The following is a 20,219-nucleotide window of genomic DNA, read 5'->3' on the forward strand; positions in this document are numbered from 1 at the left end:
GCGGTGTGTGTGTATGCTCTGTGTTCCAGTTCCCTCATCAAAATCACATACATAAACCATGTTAAAACAAGTTCACATTTACCTGCTGCACTTCTGCGGCAACAACTCAAATTCCACAAACAATTGTAAGCAGAACACCCGCGTTCTCAAGTGGGAGTGGTGACGAGACACGGTGACAGCGCCATGGCGAGAGAAATAGGAAGTCAGTTCTACTGATCAGCCATCTGTGGTACAAACAGATTTGCAGCGAACTCATCCGAGCTGTCTGATGGACAGCCAGATTCCTGCGATGTCTGTTGGCACCCCGTGGCCACTGACTCGATGTGCCACTTTAATTGTTCTGAGAAATGCACGGCCACATTCAGCCAACGCTGTCCTTCTGCCAAAACGGCACAAAGTGAATGTACTGTGTGCACACAGTTATGAGAAGGGTAGGGCTTTCATTGTTTCCACAATTGGTTTAAGCTACAAGAAAGTGATATGTTGTGTGTTTTGTAAAAAAATAATCAAAAATCAAAGACGCTACATTTTCTACAGTTTCTACAGCTTGATTATGTTTGATGAATAGTTCACTGGTTAGCATGTCACTGTAAATATCTCAAGGGCTTTTGGATAGAGTTCTTCACAGATGTTCATGATCCCTATGGAATATGAGTCCTTCAGTCTATTGGATCGATTTCTATGAACTGCGTTACAGACACTGATGGTAGAATAAACTGCAATGATGTTCGAAAACAAATCTCTTACTAACAACATCGCAAGTTCGAAATGATCAACGAAATGAATGGGCACACAATTTAAAGCTTACAGTGTGTAACCTTTGTTCATGAACAGAAACCATCAAAACTATCAGACCTGAATAAGGGAGCACCTGTATGTATACTGCAGCAGAGCAAGGGTGGGTGGCTTTTTAATTTTAGCAGTAGAATTAGCATTAGTTCTGATTCACACATCTTGGTGTACTTTTTCAAGCAGTGTTTCCCAATTGAATTGACACACAATAACTTGATCATGGTAAAGTTCCATTACCACTATTGTACAATCTGAACAACGTTAATATTGTACACGCGTGACTTCAAAATCCTGTGTTATCTCGCCAACATGCAGTCTTAGTGGTTTATTTTTGAAGTGCCAGAGGGAGGAGCCTTCATCTTGTCGACAGGGTGACTTTTTAAACATCTGTGCAGGGAAGATGCCTTTTCTAGAAGCTAAGAATATGGGTATAAGGTAAAAAAAATTTTTTTTTAAATTATATATATACTGTATAATAATGGGTAAGTTACAATTACAGCAATAATAATATGAATCGCAGTTATTCTGGTCAGAATAACTGTGAAAGGAAATGTTCATGCCTCACTAAAAGACACGACAGTAAAATATCTGTTAAAAAATCTTCTTACAGCTAATATTAAGTTCACAATACTTAGTTTTGTTTTTATGCCTCATCACTAGCTCTCATCTCATTTCAGATCCTGCCCTCCTATCAGCTCATTCCCTTCACCTGTTGGTCCACGCCCCTTCTCCTCACCTGCAGCTCATGAGTTCCCCTGTATACCAGCACATTATCACCTACCCTCTGCCAAATTGTGTTTTTGGCATGCATCTCCTGCATTTCTAGTTCTATGGTCTACCTGGTCTGACCTCTGGATTCTTGCCTGCTGTTTATTGGATTTGTTTGCCTTGTTGGAATGACTCCCTGGTATGTTTGACTCCTGTCTGCTTGTTGATCAAGTAAACCTTTGAACGGACTTCTGCCTCTGTCATGCGTTTGGGTTTTTCTCTGCCAGCACACCTCACAACATTTCTGTGCTGTTTCACTGCAACTGCTCTGGATACAAGTCCTTTCAGTGGGATAGTTAATAGCTACTCCAGCCCAACAACTGCTAACAAATTTAAATAAGGAAAACCATTCTTAGAATGTAATAAAACATGAATACATCAGCAGAGATGGTCTCACATAATATGTCAACAAAAGCATGTAATGAGAGACCTGTGGATCAAAGTCATTCCAGATCCACTATCAGGTCAACATGTGTCCATTTCTGCAAAATGAATGTTTTTACCATTAAGCTGCCTCAGATAAAATGCATTTCATACTAATTACCTTAATGCTAATTACAATTAGCACACAACTGTTGCAAATGAAGTGAATTTGGCAACACGGTACAAAATACACCGTGAGCATTGTTATCAGAACGACCTCTTTTTCCATTAATATAATGGAATTTATAATAGATTTACTGTGTCGTGATACATAGTAAATTAGTCGCGCACATAGAACTGTTTGATTTTTGTAAATGTACTGTATGTTGTAAATGTTACAAGTCGTCGCATGTGTAAAGATAAATGTTTCTTTGTATTTCCGCAGATAAAAAAAATCTGGAGCACTATTGTGATATGACTTGTGAGTGAATTAGCTTCTCCCGCTGAGCTCACAGCGCTCTTACTGTTGTAGTAAAAATGCTGACGTTTCCAGAGCGATGAAAGACAAAGCCAATACTATTCCACAGTGTTCAATATGAAGAGCGTTCATATTGAAATCTGCTCCTACAAAACCCTTCATGTGGATATATTACCGACATAATGAGTGAGGAAGATTGCATTTTGTGGCATATGCTGAATATTAAATGTGGGTAGGTCAACGTTTTAATATAACATTGCATTGCTTATATAGTTTTTATATATATATATATATATATATATATATATATATACATATATATGTATGTATATGTATATATGTATGTATATGTATACACATCTTATGTGGGATACAGCGACTGGCAGAAAATAGGTTTAGAGCCAGGAACTTTAATGAAACCAGGATGTAATTCATAAATATGGGAAGTGAGGGAATTATTGGAGTGAAAATATACGTGTAAAATGTTACACCAGCAGAGGAGTGTTACTTTCACATTAGCATATACAATCTGAAATGAAAAGAGCAGTAGGAGTGGTCTAGTGGTATAAAATAACTGAAAATGATGTCAGGAATCACAATATAAAGATTAGTATGAGGCCAATGTGTGCTCATCATTTGTGTCATCAGCAATTCTGTGGGCCACTGCCGACTGGTGGGCCTTTGAAGAACTGCAGATTAATCATAGTAGGTCATTAAAAGTAATGCATACGAAGTTGTATTTTATATACATTATATTTTGGTTTGGTACAAAAAAAGAATAATGTTACTTTGCAACTTGTTACATCACTGTATGGACAGTTTATAAGCATGTTGTTTTGTATCGTAGGTTCTACCTGTGAAATGAATTAAAGGGTAAAATGACACACAATAACTTGATCATGGTAAATTTCCATTACCACTATTGTTCAGTCTGAACAATGTTAATATTTTACACGAGTAACTTCAAAATCCTGTGTTATCTCACCAACATGCAGTCTTAGTGCTTTATGTTTGAAGTGCCACAAGGAGGAGCCTTCATCTTGTCGACAAGGTGACTTTTTAAACATCTGTACAGGGAAGATGCCTTTTCTGGAAGCTAAGAATATGGGTAAAAGGTAAAAAAATAAATTAAAGAAATGATATATATACTGTATCTTAATGGGTAATTTACAATTACAGCAATAATAATATGAATCACAGTTAGAATAACTGTGAAAGGAAATGTTCATGCCTCACTAAAAGACACAACGGTAAAATATCTGTTAAACTCGTCTGCGCGGACTCTATTCTAATAAGGAGGAGAGTGTGGAGACCAAAGAAGACAGGACTGCTGCTTCCACCTTCCTTCTTCTGTCAACTGGGGAATAATCACAGCTTACCATCTAACATAGTGTCAATATGCCAGAGCAGGGACTCTGCCTATACCACAGCAGACAGATCACATACTGTGGAAAGCAGTGGAGCATGAACAGAATCAGCTCTCAGCATCTCTCCCACTCATATTTCCTCCCTTGTAATCCTCTGTACTCGTATAGAGACAAACACGTGCAGTGCAATACTTCATGCTAAGTGAACCATGTCAGAAGGGCCAAGGAATGGTAATCAAAGTTAATGGATGTATTTACTTTGGGAGCAAACTGCAACAAGAGGCAAGACAGACATATTTCAATGCACCTGTGGCATCAGTGTCACTCTCCACGACATTACATCTCTTTACCATAAACATTATTTTATTTCACAAAAGTGCCCGACCCTCAAGACATTATTTGTCTAAAATACGCTAAAGTCACACTTTTATTGTGATAGAAAATGATATTTTAGTGCATAACCTTTAAATATACAACAATGTTACATTCAAATCATTGTCAAATGTATTCACACAGTGTTGATCGGTATAGCAGTGAGCTCTCCTGTCGCCTGGCAACATTCCTGTGCAGCACCCTGTGACTTGTTTTATGTCAAGACAGATGGAGGCAAAAGCAACATTGAGCGAGTAAAGCGAGACGACTGCAAACAGGTTAAAGTATGACTGAAAACAGAGAGAAATGTCCCAGAAAAGATTCAGAAGTGCATTCTACTGATCAAAAAACCCGGTCACTCAGCAGTTTGACAGGAGAAAAGATTCTTGACTCCACCCGCCCCTGCTCTGGCATACACAATAACATCAGTAAATGCTGAAATAAACATTTACGAACTGTTGGTCGGAAACTCGGACCAACCTCACATACCTAGAGTTAAGATTCCATAATGGCTGCCACACGAACACTGCTTCTTACTGTGATTAGTACTCCTGTCGTATTTGTTTCACCGTAAATCTGTTGTACACATGTACTCTTTGATTTCTACACATGGACTTGTTGTTAAGCTGTTTGTGTGCACCAAACCATGTAGAGGTTGTGACCAAATCGTACTGGAAACATAGGATACGTTGGCATCCGTGGTTTTTTCCAACTTCTCTCTTTTAACGCGGTGAGTTCTGACTACCGAGTTTTAACTTAAATGCAATCTTACACACTGGACCTTTAAGGTGTAGCTATCTGAAATAGGATTTGCATATAATACACATCATTCAGATTTTAGATCTAAATCAGGGCCTGCACCTACTCCATATCTGTACTGTGGATTTGTATATCATTGATGTGTATAATACATGTGTATATTTTATGGCAGAGAGCTAAACATGTAATATTTTCTCGGCTATTTAAGTCTGAATATGAATATTGTTGACTAACCTAACCCTGTGTCAGAGGTTCTGTTGAACGACACCCCATGGACACAGTGTACAACCAGGAAGTATGATTCACTGACTATATTCTGCACAGGATCTGAGTCTAAATCAAGGCCACAGCGGGAGGTGTGTGTGGAGGAAGAGGATTGTGCTGTTGAGACAGACAGATATTTGATACACACACACGCACAAACCACCTGCATAAAAGACATGCCAATCAAGTACAGGCACATACTGTAGCATCACACCAGGCCCCTGACTGACTCCTGAGTTCTTATCAACACCTGGCAGTTAGCGCTGACATATGGCTTTGTCTTTTGGGGAAATGGATGGATGGTGGAGGGAAGCACAGGCTTTCATCACTGCCACTCTTTAAAGGGAGCCGTCAGAGCAAGACAAAGGATATTAAAAGTATGAGAGGCGATGTCTGCAGTAACAAGTCACTGATGGCTGAGTCGACGATGTGGGAGAGACAAAACCATACTGAAGAGTAAAAAATGATTCCATGGATCAGCCACAAGGAGCAGTGGCCTTACAAGATGGATGTCAGTATCATATATATTTTAAAAAAATAGAATAAAATAATAATCTCACATTCACTAGGCTATAAAAATGGAGAAAACAACAGTGGGGGGTTTACAACAGTGAGGGTGAAGTGGTAGACAATGGATGGGTGGATGTTTATGGTGGTGTTGTGAAAATATTTACTCCTGTAGGGGGCGCTCCATAGAGATAAAGGCAAAAAAGTGACCAGACTTGCAAAGTTCTTCTTTAAGAGGTAGAAAGAACATGTTGATGATTTGCAGTATGAATAAAGTGAAAGGCATTAAGTTCACGCTTTTTGAAGTGTGGTTGTATGAGATACTGACTCTGACTCAACTTTGCCTTCACCACCAACTGTTGTAGCTGAAGATCGGCCTGAGACATGGACTGTGATGCCCACAGATATGGGATTTACATAATATTGGCACACACCTACCAAAGGAGGCAGCAGTAGACAAGCAGCTCCTGTGTCTCCACAAGCTAAAATGCAGTTTTTCTCTGTGGACTTTGGTGTGGGAGAGTGTGCGTTTTACAAACTTTTCAAGTTATTTTCAAGAGTCATAAAAGGCTGTCTAATGGCAAAATAAGTGGAATATTTTTAAGACACTATGGACTTAAGCATGTAGTTGAGTAGGTGAGTATATACCTATGAGTGAGTATATTTAAGATAAATTTGGAATTGTTTGAATGGAATTTTCACAGTCCATTAATCCCTCTGGAGTTTCAAAATCACTGATGGATTGTCAGAACCAACAGCAAATTAATCCTAACAGATTTGCCTTGGGAATCATACACAACTCCTTACATGGACATCCTTGGAGTATGTTTATCGGTCACATCTTCACGCTTCACAAAATGCATTTTTTTTTTCGTCTTCCTTTGTGTCGTACTTTTTGCACAGATGTGTTTATATAGTTGTTCAAAATGAAAAAAAAAAATTAGCCTATAGGTTGTGTAGTAGTAGTAATGGGGTAAAAAAAAAAGGGCTAGGGTTAAAGTGAAAGATGAATAACAAGTAAAATTCACACTCAGATATATTAAAAAATAATAATAATTATAGTTTATATTACAGATTATTAGCATATAGTTATAATAATATGATGTTGCCATATTATATTACTGTTATTTAAATCAATCAGAGTGATAACTGACGGAGCATTTATCCAGATTACTTCAGTATGTAACTACGTTAATATGTAAATACGTTATAGATAAAAAACAAATAAAAAAAAGATTTAATAGTCTATTAGCAGGCTTTTAAAGTCGCTTCAATAGGAGTAAAGAATTAGAGGTGTGCCAAGTGCTTATTGCTTGTTTGGCAAAATCAGAATAGAAATACAATTCATGGTAATGTGTGATAACTTTCAGCACCACAGCACGTGGACAGCATCTGCTTCCATATGAATCAATGGGGAAGGGATTGAGTTCCCTCTGTAGCCACCGGCAGCAGAAGCATGTGCACTCATAGCAGTGACATTTCAAACCAAGTCTCACTAATATGAACGCATCAAACTTTACAACTTACCCCTCCAGGTTATTTATCCAGTTTTACTGCTCCATGTTCTCTGGCAAAACCAAATCTCAGCCCCTTCATGGTAGCCAACAATGAGAGCAGAGAGAAAGAGAAAAAAAACAATATTATGTTGTAGAACCAGAAGAAAAAAAACAAACGATCAAATTAAAGGCAGAAAAAATCAAAAGAAGGAGCCTATGCTGAAGGAAAAGCCTAAATAATCCATCTGAGATCCAGGAGACACTATCAGATGGGGTGCATACAAATCACAAACCTACCTCTGCAGCAACCTAAGTCCAACATCCTCAGGGTCCTAAAGCAGTACGCAGACAATTTACTCCCATAGAGTGAACCTGGAAAATCAGAAAATGCTGAATTCCAACAATAAAATTATATATGTATACTATATATGTATACTATATATATATATATATATACACACATACATATATATACATATGTGCATTTTCAGACTAAAAATAATGAAAAGAAATGTGTTTTTTTTCAGGACAACCGTCAATGAAGTCTTCTGCATTATATTTAGGTATATTTAATTATGTATAATATGTTTGGTGATGTGGTGTGTAATTGATTATAAGTCAAATACTAAAATAATTGCCAAGTATTTGATAGTTTTTACAGTTCTTTTGTGAATATGTTCTGGTTTCTTTGCGCTTTCATGACAATTCACTGAATATTATTGATGTGTGGACAAAATGAGATTGTCAGTGTGATGTTTGGAGAATGATGATTGACATTTTACATACTTTTCGGACAGAAAAATCAATTATGTATATACGCATTAGTATGCAGGAATAAGATTGCACAGATAAGACCTTTTTTTCTCCATGAATCACCACAGCTAAATCTTCCTGCAACACTGTGTTGTTGCAATGTGTGGAAAATGGTTCACAATCTGCAGTGAGGATATCCCACAGGATCCACATTTACCTGCAGCAAAAAACATTCTGCCTCTCTCGCTTCCATTGAGTGAAACTGAAATTGTTCTCGCCCTTCTTTTCTTCCCTGCCTCTTTCTTTTCAGAGAGTGGAGATGGTGAGAAAACACCCAATTCATCACAGAGATAGCAATGACAAACAAATAGAAATTTTAGTATCTCCACGCCACCTGACCTGAATATCTGTAAAACTCAGCACGTGTCTCCCACTATCTACTGCTACAATAGAATAGAATAGAATAGAATAGAAATGACTGCGTGTACATTTACTATAAATAATTGTGTCATACTCAACTACTTAACTCTGCCCACTGCATTATTTTGAAAAATGCCAAGAAGTGGGCTGAGAGCTGAGTGGGGTAGAGGAGGAGGGAGGGAGAGTGGGGATATGTGCACGGTCTGCTAGTTCAATCTTAAATCTCTCTATCGCTCACAAGCGGTGGAGAGAAAAAGGGCGTTCTAGGATAACGAGCCTTGTTGATGAAAGAGCCAGTGACTAAAAACACCGCCGCCGACTAAAAACACATTTCTTCCGACTCTACCTCAACTAAGACGACAAAAAAAAAAACTTGTACATCGCACTTATGACTAGCACTTCATAGTTTGATCTACTTGAAGCTCTTACTTACTTCTAGCTCTTATTTGTACCCAAATGTTTAAATGCACTTTTGTAAGTCGCTTTGGATAAAAGCGTCTGCTAAATGACATGTAATGTAATGTAATGTAAAAGTGTTCAAAAAAGCAAATGGCAAAACTTGAATGCAGTAGCTGTTGTTTGACCAAAGAGGGCAGTAAATACACCAATTTCTATCACATCATGTATATTTTAACAATACTTTACACAAAGAATTTGCACCTGGATCAACAAATATCATTAACTAGAGATTAACACCTGCAAACAGGGGTTTAAGGATTTAGAGGCTTTAACTTCATAGTTATTCTGCATAAGTCAATGTAAATGTAGCCTTGTTAGCCTCCATAAATAGCATTTTTTATTGTACCTTCACAGTGGAGGATTTTCTGGTTTGAATCAAGGGCTGGGGTCCCTCTGAGCAGTCTAGTGACTCTTAATCCCCTGGATCACTGGTATTGGGTTGTGTCAGGAAGGGCATACGGTGTAAAAAATATCAGATCAAATCTGTGCCACAAGGAAAAAGCTGGTGATACAGCAGTAATGTAAAACAGTACAGTTGCTGGTGAGGTAGCAGTATGTTCTTGTGTAAATACTACATTTAACTGTATAAATCACACACACCTAGTTTCTCAAGAAAACACAATGTGAATTATCACAGGTAAAGCCTGTGACATCCTAGAAATGATTTACTGAATGTAGAATAGACTGGCAGATTGATACATCTTTTTTGTCTGTGTAATTGTGTTAGTATATAAAAAAAAGTACTGCTCTGCAACATTGCTCCACAGCTACTCTTTCATTTTAATCTGCCATAATGCAGCAATGTATTGGCCTCAGTGGATTAGACAAATTAGGGAAATTAACACATGCTTTTCGGGAATAAAGTGTGTTACATTCACTTCATCCAAATGGTACGGTGCTTTTTATAGAAGCCTGACATCCTTTTTGTATGTACTTCATGGAATCATTTTCAGTTATAATCGGACCCGATTCATGCCTGGTGTGGAAATGTTTGTTGTAAGAACCGTGAACATCATAAAAGGTCACCAACATTCAAACTTTCATAAAAGGTGAACACATAATGGTTTGGCTTACAAGATATTCTCGCCCCCACAATTCTTCTACTTAAAAGAAAAAAAGAAAAAAAAGCTGGCTAAATGTATAGAGACTGGGGCATCAGGGCATGTGACCCAAAACAATTTTCTTTTCAACGACATCCTTATCTGCAGCACTCTTATCAGCATCCTCCATCCGAGCATCTCAGCACTGTGGTTTCGAATTAACCTCAAGTCAATGTGGTGGCCATCTGTCATGCTGACAGAAGCAGAGTGCGACATCGGACACGTAATCATCTCGTGGTCGTCTTCAGCAACAACGCTTCTCAACTTTTTGTGATGACCATAAATCACCCATGGCATAATAAAAAGAAATGACGTTCAGTATGCAGATTCACAAAATGTAACACTATCAAACCTTTACAGCATCCATTATTACTTAATTAAATATATTGTTTTATAGTAAGTTAATTTATATTCGTGCACTGCCTTCTGGGCCACATGGTGGTGTAGTGCACTGTTGCCTTACAGCAAAAAAGACCCCATGCTGTGTGGAGTTGCATGTGGGTTTTCTTGAAGTTCTCCAGTCCAAACACATACACATACACATACTGGACACTCTGAAGTTGTGAATGGGACAGTGAATGTTTGTTTGTCTCTGAATGTTGGCCCTGTAATGGACTGGTGACCTGTCCAAGTACTGTACCCCGGGTTTCACCCTGGGCCAGTGAGCGAGTAAATGAATGCCTTCTGACCAATTAAACATGGAATTATATGACAGCATGTTTTACAAATAGTTATAATCTTCCAGTAATTCCAATATGTACCATGTATGAAATAAAACAGTAAAACGGTAAAATTACAAATCCATCCATCCATCCATGTTGTATTGCTTTATCCTGCACACGAGAGTCGCGGGGGCGCTGGTGCTAATCCCAGCTGATATAGGGCAAAAGGCACCCTGAACAGGTCAAATGACAAATATTTGACAAATGGAAATATCATTAATGCCAATCATCATTCCTGTGAAATCCATTATCATGATTCCAACCCTGCCCCATGAATGATACTTCTACATCATCTACCGTGTTATCATAGGTGTTCAGTGACCACATTTTCCCATTTGCACACAAATGGATTTATTTGTATCTGGTAAATGAATGAATCTTTTACACAACACATAGCAATCCTTTGTTAATTATTTTTTCTTTTCCTTCCATTACCTTTTGCCTTTGAATAGCATAAATGATTAATGAAAGATGATGAAGTACAGTATATGCATATATCCTCATATTTCTTATACCATTGAAGTGGCAGTTTGGGTTTTATGAGGCTGCATTACACATATTTCCAACACTGACTGCACTAAGTTTGCCCACTAAGAAATAAAATTAACAAATGAATAGGTTCATTTTAATAGTGAGAGGCAGAATATCAAAAACAAAATCCAGAAAATCATATTTAAAAAAAGATACAAATTTATTTGAATATCATTGAGTGAAATAAGTATTTGATCCCCTACCAACAATAAAGAATTCTGGCTCCCACAGACTCCTCCCACTTTAATAATATAAAAGACACCCGTCACACTAACCTCTCCATTATGGGTAAGACTAAATACATTTCTAAGGACATCAGGGACAAGATTGTAGACCTGCACAAGGCCGGAATGGGCTACAAGACCATTGGCAATAAGCTGGGTGAGAAGGAGACAACTGTTGGTGCAATAATTAGAAAATGGAAGAAACATCGGTCTGGGGCTCCACGCAAGATTTCACCTCGTGGGGCATCAATGATCATGACAAAGGTGAGGCTACACGGGAGAGGCTTGTTAATGATCTCAAGGCAGCTTTCACCAAGAAAACACACTACGCCGTAATGGATTAAAATCCAGCAGCGCACAGTCATGAAGGCACATGTACAGGCCCGTCTGAAGTTTGCAGATGAACACCTGAATGATTCAGAGAATGATTGGGAGAAGGCGATGTGGTGATGTGGAAGAAGAATTCAGACTATGACCCCAGGAACATCATCCCCACTGTAAAGTGTGGAGGTGGAAGCATTATGCTTTGGGGGTGTTTCTCCGCTAACGTCAACTTCACCGCATCCTGGGTGACAAAGTCCTTCTCTCACTCATGAAACATAAAATAGGTCGTGGATGGGTCTTCCAGCAAAACATACAGCCCCGGCATAACAAAGGGGTGGCTTAAGATGAAGCACATTACGGCCATGGAGAGGCCGAGCCAGCATCTGGACTTAAATTATATAGAAAATCTGTGGAGGGAGCTGAAGCTTCGAGTTGCCAAGCGACAGCCTCGAAACCTTAAGGATTCGGAGAGGATCTGCAAAGAGGAAAATTCCTTCTGAGATGTGTGCAAACCTGGTGATCAACTACAAGAAACGTCTGAACTCTGTTCTTGCCAACAAGAGATTCTCCACCAAGAACTTAGTAATGTTTTGATGGGGGGTCAAATACTCATTTCACTCAATGAATTGCAACATAATAATTCCCAAAATCCATAGAGAAAATCTGTGTTTTTAAGCCAAGAGGACACATGAGATGCTGGATTACTGCTGACTCATTTGATAAGTTTAGGTCAATTCTAATATAGGATTTCAAATGTTGAAGTCACAGAATAACATATCCACTGTGTTACTCATATGTGCAGTGTTTATAGTACCATAGATTTCATATTTGTGTCCCTTTGCCGTCTTCGGTCAGGCTGAGTGACACTTCAGTGACTACACAGTCAAGCCCAAACAAAGCTATTTTTATGGAAGTGGAAGTCGGAGAGAATGCAATGCAGGTGTCACTGCCCCCTTGGTAATCTCCTCTGTCTTTAGGAATTCATTTTCTCGGCAGCTTCACTTGAAAATGACATTCTGACACCATTTACATGGAAATCACTTTGCCTCTTCATCAGTAATAGAGGCCTGTGTGCAGACAGGACCTCTCCGAGGACATGACTATGAAAGGACACAAACAAGAGAAAGAAAGAAAAAAAGAAAGAGGACTGGGTTTTAAAACGTGGGATTTTAGGGTTAAAGTCAAGGTCAGAACCTCGGGTATTAAGGGATAAAGGAATGGAGACACTGAGGGAAAACGTAATGTGGGAAAAAATCTTTTTTCTCCACTTAAACATCTTTACTGCTCTCTCTCTTCCTTCCGTTCTTTCTCTCTCTCAGGCACACACACACATACACACAAAGATCTGTAAAGATTTTCCTTGATAGAAGTGAATCCCAGAAGAAAAGTAGTCATTAATGTCAGTGCCAAATGAAATAAAATTGTTATTATTGCCGTGCTGTCCAAAAACAACATGAAGGCATTGTTTTACATCTCCATACACATGAGCACAGACCTGTAACTTTTTTTTTCATACCCTCCCTTGCGACCTCAGGCATTGATGCATGCTGACACCCACTCATTATCAGAAAAAAAACCTTTAGCACAGTTGGGATTACCTTGTCAAGTCACAAATCACAAATCCATTTAGACAACAGTTGAAAACGCTTTTCATGATGGAAAAGGACAAAAAATGTATGTTTACCCTATCATACGATTGTCATAAACTTGCTGAACTCTGACATTACCTCATGTTGTTGATGTGCAATAAAGTGTATATTTATATGTGCTGATCAAAATATGCAATCATAATCTGTGCTGGTTAGCAAGACAAGACTTGCTGGTTACATCCTTTCATGGCTACACTCTACACTATAGCATTCTTGCCCATAGAGCTCCGGACGTCATGTGTCTCAGTTTCTATGAACCGCCATCATGGCAGCCTAAAGCCACGTTTCCACCTACTGGAACAGTTCGATTTGGTACAGTAAGGTACAGCCACTTTGACGCCCTTCTCTTGGGGTCCCAGAGTAAAATGGTACCGAGCGGTCAGGGTGGAGCTAGAGCGGCAATATTTAGTCAGCAGATTGTGTGACCCAGGACTTAACCATTTCAAACCGTACTGATCCCTACCATGGCACATGGCTTAGGGAACCAAATCTCCTGCTTCTTCTTCTTTTTTTCCTTCTAATCCACCTTCTGCTTTGGGGCCCAAGTCCACATCAAAACCCAAAAACGGTTGAGGGATAAGCTGTAGAAGCTCCTCTCAAGGTGTTGAACAATATTAGGATTATGTGACTCAAACAAAAAAACCAAAGTGAAACCTCACCCAACACACCATTGAACATGCCTTCTCTTCAGGTCCTACAGAGAACACAGAGACACTGAGGAACCAGACCAGACACAGAACCCAGGATAAACAGGTTCAGTGAATGTGGTCCCAAAGGTGTGGAGGTGGATCAGTGAGTCAGAGGAGACTCTGTAGAAGGACACAGTTCCAGCAGGACAGTCCACATAGACCGATACTCAGTGAGAAACTGAGGATGACTTGACCTCCCAATAACAGCGACCAGTTACCTCTTAATGTTTTTGAGGTTAATAAGAAGATCCATAGGTGATACTCTGTTCATTGTCTTCTCTCCAGTTCCAGGTTTGGCAAAGCCTGGTCCCTGTTCATGGATCCTCCTACAAATACAGGACAAGTGTAGCAGATGTAAGAAGAGTAGTTACTTTTGTAATTTAGCAAAGAAAAATGCAAAAAAAAAGAAGAAAAGATTGTATTATTGTTTTATGGTTTGTGTTAACTGATACTGTGGTGAGATTGTGGAGTTATTTGTTGTAATCACAGCTGGCCTAACAAGTGAACTAACAGCATATTTCCACCGGAGCGCAGACTCCATCTGACACAGTCACTGGACTGAAACACAGGTCTGTGATGCAGCTCGCTGGTTGTGATCAGCAGTGCTATCCCTAAATACACCAGACTCCTGGTAGTTGTTGGAGATTGACCTTTGTCCTTGTTTGAAGTCCACAGGTTGACCCATGGACCAGTCACTCAATAGGGACACACAGCTGGGTTCAGGTCCTGTTCCAAGTCTGGCAGAGTCTGGTCCCTGTTGATGGATTCTACAAATACAGGACACAACATGTAAAAATGAAATCTATCCTAATGGACTGACAAATGTTTTTGGTTCTGTACAGGTCTGGGTCTGAATTTCCAAATATTGTACATATCTGGTGGTACATGGTGGATAATTTGAGTTGTGGCAGGATTTTGTTGACCTGTGAAGACCTATACCCAACATCATCTGACCTCTTTCCTTGTTTGAAGTCCACAGGTTGACCCATGGACCAGTCAGTCAACATGGACACACAGCTGGGTCCTGGTCCAGCAGAGTCTGGTATCTGCTGATGGAACCTCCTACAAACACAGGACATGATGTTTAAATACAACACTGAGCTGTGACATGAAGAAAAGACACGTGATCCATGAGACCCTCATCTCACCTTTGAGCCTTGTGTTCCTCACACAGAGTGGTTTTAGAGAGGGGGGTTTCCTCTTCTTTGTCCTCTGTCTGATTCATAGCAAAGTGCCAACTGCTGTGAAAGCAGAACTCACTCATTACAAGTTCTGCTAGCATGGGTGGACCACATTATCCTAACATAAGCTGGTCAGCAAGAAGTCAGAACAGGCCGAACTTGACCCTCACTGTCTGACTGGCCAATCAACATAATTATTGGGTTGGCACTGGGCTGGTGATACTTGAGTCACCAAAGCTTGGTGGTTGATGGTCTATAAAACCTTGTTGTAAGCCAGGTTTCATAGACCATCTACCACCAGAAATCTGCTTTGGGGTCACAATTGAGAAGAGGAGGCTTATGTGGTCCAGCATCAGGGGCTGCAGTTGTTGAGAAACAACATGAAGCAGGAGGAGAGTATGAGGGCCAGACCATTCCTGCCCCTGGCACCATCCTCTGGACCTCAGGCGACTTACAACATCATCATCATCAGAAGAGCCAGCAACACCAGCCGAGGAGCAGCAGCAAAAACAACACCTGATGGAGACTCAGTGAGCCAGAAAAAGTTCCTCATGATTTGAACCAAAGTGTCGATAATCATCTAAAGTATACATTGATAGAATCCAATTGTTCCCCCTAGAGTTTGTAAACAGGTACATTTGTTGACAAGCCCATGATAGTGATGAACTTTGAATCAGGACTTCTAATGTACAATCAACCTTTTCCTCAGACTAGGTACAGTCCACTATAGGTTTCGCACATTGTGTCACTTCAAATTTCTTATCACAAACTCCAGATTTGACTCCAATTTGCAAAATCATTGACCACAGAAAGAAACATGATAATCTAATTTCTAACTTAGTTTTGCCCAGAGTTTAATATTGATATAGTGCAGATGTGAAAGAGACGTGTGAACTGTAATGAACTCATTCAGAGTTGATTTGTTTGTTTGTAGAACAGCAGCTTCATTGTCATTGTTGCAGGGACAATGAGAAATAATTTAGCACCATCTCTCTCAGCAGTGTAGGGGCAGTCATCAATTGATGGAAGCTGTCAGACCAGTTCAGACTCCTCATGCAGGAATGTTGAAAACAGAAAGTCAGATTATAAAGATTCAGCAGTGATTTTACTGAGGTGACACAAACATATGATCAGGAAAATCACTGTCACTCATAGAAATGACCTAATTAACATGTATCAATATGAGCAGCAGCCAATCACAGTACATTACTGCAGACATTTCTACATGGAGTCATAGAAATGCCATCTCTTTGGTACATGGTGAATAAACAAATATACAGAAATGTCATCTCAAATATCATGGGAAGAGACTGCGATGATCAGACAGTGTCAGATTTGTCAAGTAAGATTCTTACCTGAGCTCAGGTTCATTCACACACACTGACTACCTTTCATGTGGACACAAGACGCTGCTGATTGTCCCTCGTCTGTCCTGCTGTCTTTCTGTGTCTGATTTGAGGACACAGAGTCACGCCCTCATACCTCCAGAGTCAAAGTGATGTCAGAACCAGTCCAACGAGTCTCCGTTGTATGTTTTTATATGTTTGATAAATGAAAGGAAAAAAGGGTTTAGTGGTAAATGTTGTAAATGTCTGTTCTCACAATGAGGTTTGACGTCAAATCATAACTAAGTGAATTAAGATGATACAGGGTTAGGGTTAGTTTCCAAGTGAGCTTTATCAAATATGGACCAGCAGATGTCAGCGTTTACACTGTAGCTGTGTCTGGATCGTCTCTCAGGAGGAGACTGAAGTCAGGTGCTGTGTGAAATGAGATGATCTAACCCACATAACCAATAGTCACTGATTCTCCTACTTCTCCTAATACATTCCAGCAGGCTGTACACCGAGAGGTAAATGCTGCCCTCTACAGTTTGAAGTCCTGAAACACAGTTCTTACTGTTGGTTTAACGCCAAAACATCCTAAAATTCAGATCTATTTCAACATACTGCATCTGATATAAAATAAATGTAATGTAAAATGTATTTAAATTTTCAACATAGTTGTAGAACTAATCATTTTTAGTGTATGTATATATATATATATATATATATACATATATACACACACATATACACACATACATATATACACATACATATATACACATACATATATATACACACACACACACTAAAAAATATATTTGTAGTTTGTGATTTTTTTCAGTCAGTTCTCGTGTTGTGTTTTCCTATTAGTTTTGATGGACCCTCCAGTTATTATTATTATTATTATTATTATTATTATTATTATTATTATTATTATTGTTATTATTAATAACAATAAATATACTGGGGAGATCATCAACCCAGGTGCTGGGTTGATGGCAAGTGTTACTAACCTGGAATATAATTTACAAATATAACTTAAAAAAAAATGTCATTTCAAAATATTAACGAAATTTCAAAAGACATACAAAGTCATATGACAAGTCAAATTGTTCCTCAAGCTAGATTTGTTGGCAAAAAACTTGGATGAATTATTCCAAATATGCTTACTTATACTTATACTTGTACTTATAAAAGGCTGCAAGAAAACCAAACGTTTTGTTTTTGTTTGTTTGTTTTATAGCAATTATAAACGCCCGGTACTCAAACTATTAAATTAATTGTAGCCACAGTTATCATTTCTCAGGGTGTACTACATGACGTTCACATTCTAGTGTTCATTGACAGTCACTGACTTCTTGCCACACTTGTGTCTTGGAGGAACAGCATAACAACGGGACAACTTTAAATCATTGTTGAAAATGTTAAGGATAATCTAAATATAAAAGTTGGCAAAATGTGTAAAAAAAAAAAAAAAAATGTTGTAAACATCACTAATGTCTTCTGTTATCTTTTATTTACTGAAGGTTTTCATAATGATTTAGTAATACAGACATACATGCTCATATGGAAACTACTAACTTACTGGTACTAATTTATGAAGCTTGTGCCAAAGCAAAGAAAATAAGTAATCCCTCAGAACATTAAGCAATAAATGTACACAGTTTGCTAAAAACACCAAATGTAATTATCTGTTCATGATAAATTAAAATCTACAAAACCCCAGCACGTTTTGAAAGTTAATTAAATGTTCACCAGGTCAAATTATGCCAGCTAACATACCTGAACTACTAAAGAAAAATTAAGAGCAATATAAACATTATAGACACATTCAACAACCACTTTGTTATCAGCTGGCTGCTTGGTACATTTGAAACACTGTCCTCTGGATTCACATCGTCATCATCATTATCATCCTCAACACCAAAATCATCATCATTTAATATTTGTTCAGCAACTGAGACCCATTTTTTCCACATGAGGAATAAGTTCATCATTGGGTATCATTTTTGCTTTGAACCATATGTTGTGCTTTTCTTTTTCATCATCAGGCAAAATATCAATCAAAGACCCATGAACACCTTTGGTTTCATCACACAATTTAACCAAATCATCAAGAGCACGCTGAACCTTTACATTGTCATTGCTTTGCATAAACCCTTTAATTTTTTCTCTTAAGCCACCTGCCTTATTTAGCTTAGCTTTCCTAGTAGCTTGCAACTTATCAAACCTTTCAGCAAAGGCTTTAGCAGTCAGAGTTACAGCACGTTGTGGCTTGTCCTTTTGCGCATTAATGTCAATATTAATGTTCATTTCGGCTGATTGCGCAATGGGATTATTTACTAACGGTTCACTAACGTCCATATTGATTTACCCACACACGCAACATTGATCAAGTTCGCCCTCTTTGACCACCAATGCATTGGATTTACGCACTGAACAACTGTGCACTTAAACATGAATGGCCTTATTATGGCCATTCATGTTTAAGTGCACAGTTGTTCAGTAGCGCTACTACTCACGTCTAGCGCCTTGATGATCCCGGTGAATGACTCCTTTGCCGCCAGCGTTTGAAGATTGGCTCCCGGTGTCCTCACGCTGGCGTGTCCCAGTGTTCCGGATTAGCTGGCGATCCACATTGACTGGTCCACATAGCGTGTCCGGTGTCCTCTCTCACACGCTTGTTTTGCTTAATGTGCGACCTTTTATTTCTCACATTTTAAGGCGCAAGATCAAGTCCAACAGACAGCAGTAAATCGGTGACGGAGACCACTGTGCGTAAGCATATCTTAAAGCGGTTGAAAAACTGTGCGCTCTTCCGTCCGGCAACACCTGCCCAGTGCCCAGTGACACAAAGTTCCCACCTTTATAACAACAAAAAGAACACACCCACCACCTGCTGGCATAAACTGGTATTGCAGCAGCTAAACAAAGTACAATTAGCTTATCAATAATGTTAGACAATCCCATGCAGCTACATGGTGTTCATTTTGCTGTTGGATTCTCCAAAATGTATATCTAATTTTAAACAAATTAAACTTAACTCACTAAGTACTTAGATTGTGATTGTTCATCTTCAGTGAAGGTCATGTGTGCAAGTGAAATAAAAGAAAAAAAGAAAACATGAAGGGACTTAATTCTGCAGGCCTAAAACTGCTGCATACAAGCCTGCAGCTACACCGTTCTCTGTCTATTTCCCCGGGGGCCCACCAGGAAAATGCCTGGTATGCCAGATTACCATCATGAAAGAAATGTGTTGTTTTACATAGCCATACTTCTGCACTTCACTTTATTATTACTCTCATTTAACCACTTCTTTTGAGCTTTTTATGAGTGTTATATCTGAAAGTGTTTAGTCACTATTTATGCTGTAATCTTAACCAGGACTCCCTGGAATAAGATATCTTGTATTGAAATAGGACCTTCCTGGCTAAATAAAATAATAATAAAAAAACATTGGTAAGTAAGTAGTATACACATGACCTTTAAATGTTGTTCGCAGCTGGACTGACTGGACACATTTTGCTACATAAACGTCTCTCCATTTCTTTTAGAATCACTTATAAACCGCGTCCGTAAGTGAAGACAATGGCAACATTCTGCTGGACATTGAATTATCACGTTAGAAGCGGGAGAGGCGCCACATTGGCCTGTAATATGATCGCTCGCTAAA

At 38.8% G+C, this 20,219-nt stretch overlaps 1 protein-coding gene across 1 annotated transcript in view; it reads right to left on the reverse strand.

Moving 5' to 3' along the window:
* The window catches only part of LOC122779636 (roundabout homolog 1-like), a 128,735-nt gene extending 118,180 nt beyond the window's left edge, over positions 1-10,555 (reverse strand). Inside the window, exons 1-3 of the mRNA XM_044042179.1 lie at positions 9,145-10,555; positions 7,464-7,538; positions 7,198-7,260 (exon numbers count right to left, since the gene is read on the reverse strand). The gene's annotated coding sequence lies outside the window, so the exon portion shown is untranslated. The remainder of the gene's footprint in view (positions 1-7,197; positions 7,261-7,463; positions 7,539-9,144) is intronic.
* Between the last annotated feature and the right edge of the window lie 9,664 nt (positions 10,556-20,219).

Source organism: Solea senegalensis, linkage group LG13 (assembly GCF_019176455.1).
Source record: "Solea senegalensis isolate Sse05_10M linkage group LG13, IFAPA_SoseM_1, whole genome shotgun sequence".
In the NCBI taxonomy this organism is placed as follows: Eukaryota; Metazoa; Chordata; class Actinopteri; order Pleuronectiformes; family Soleidae; genus Solea; species Solea senegalensis.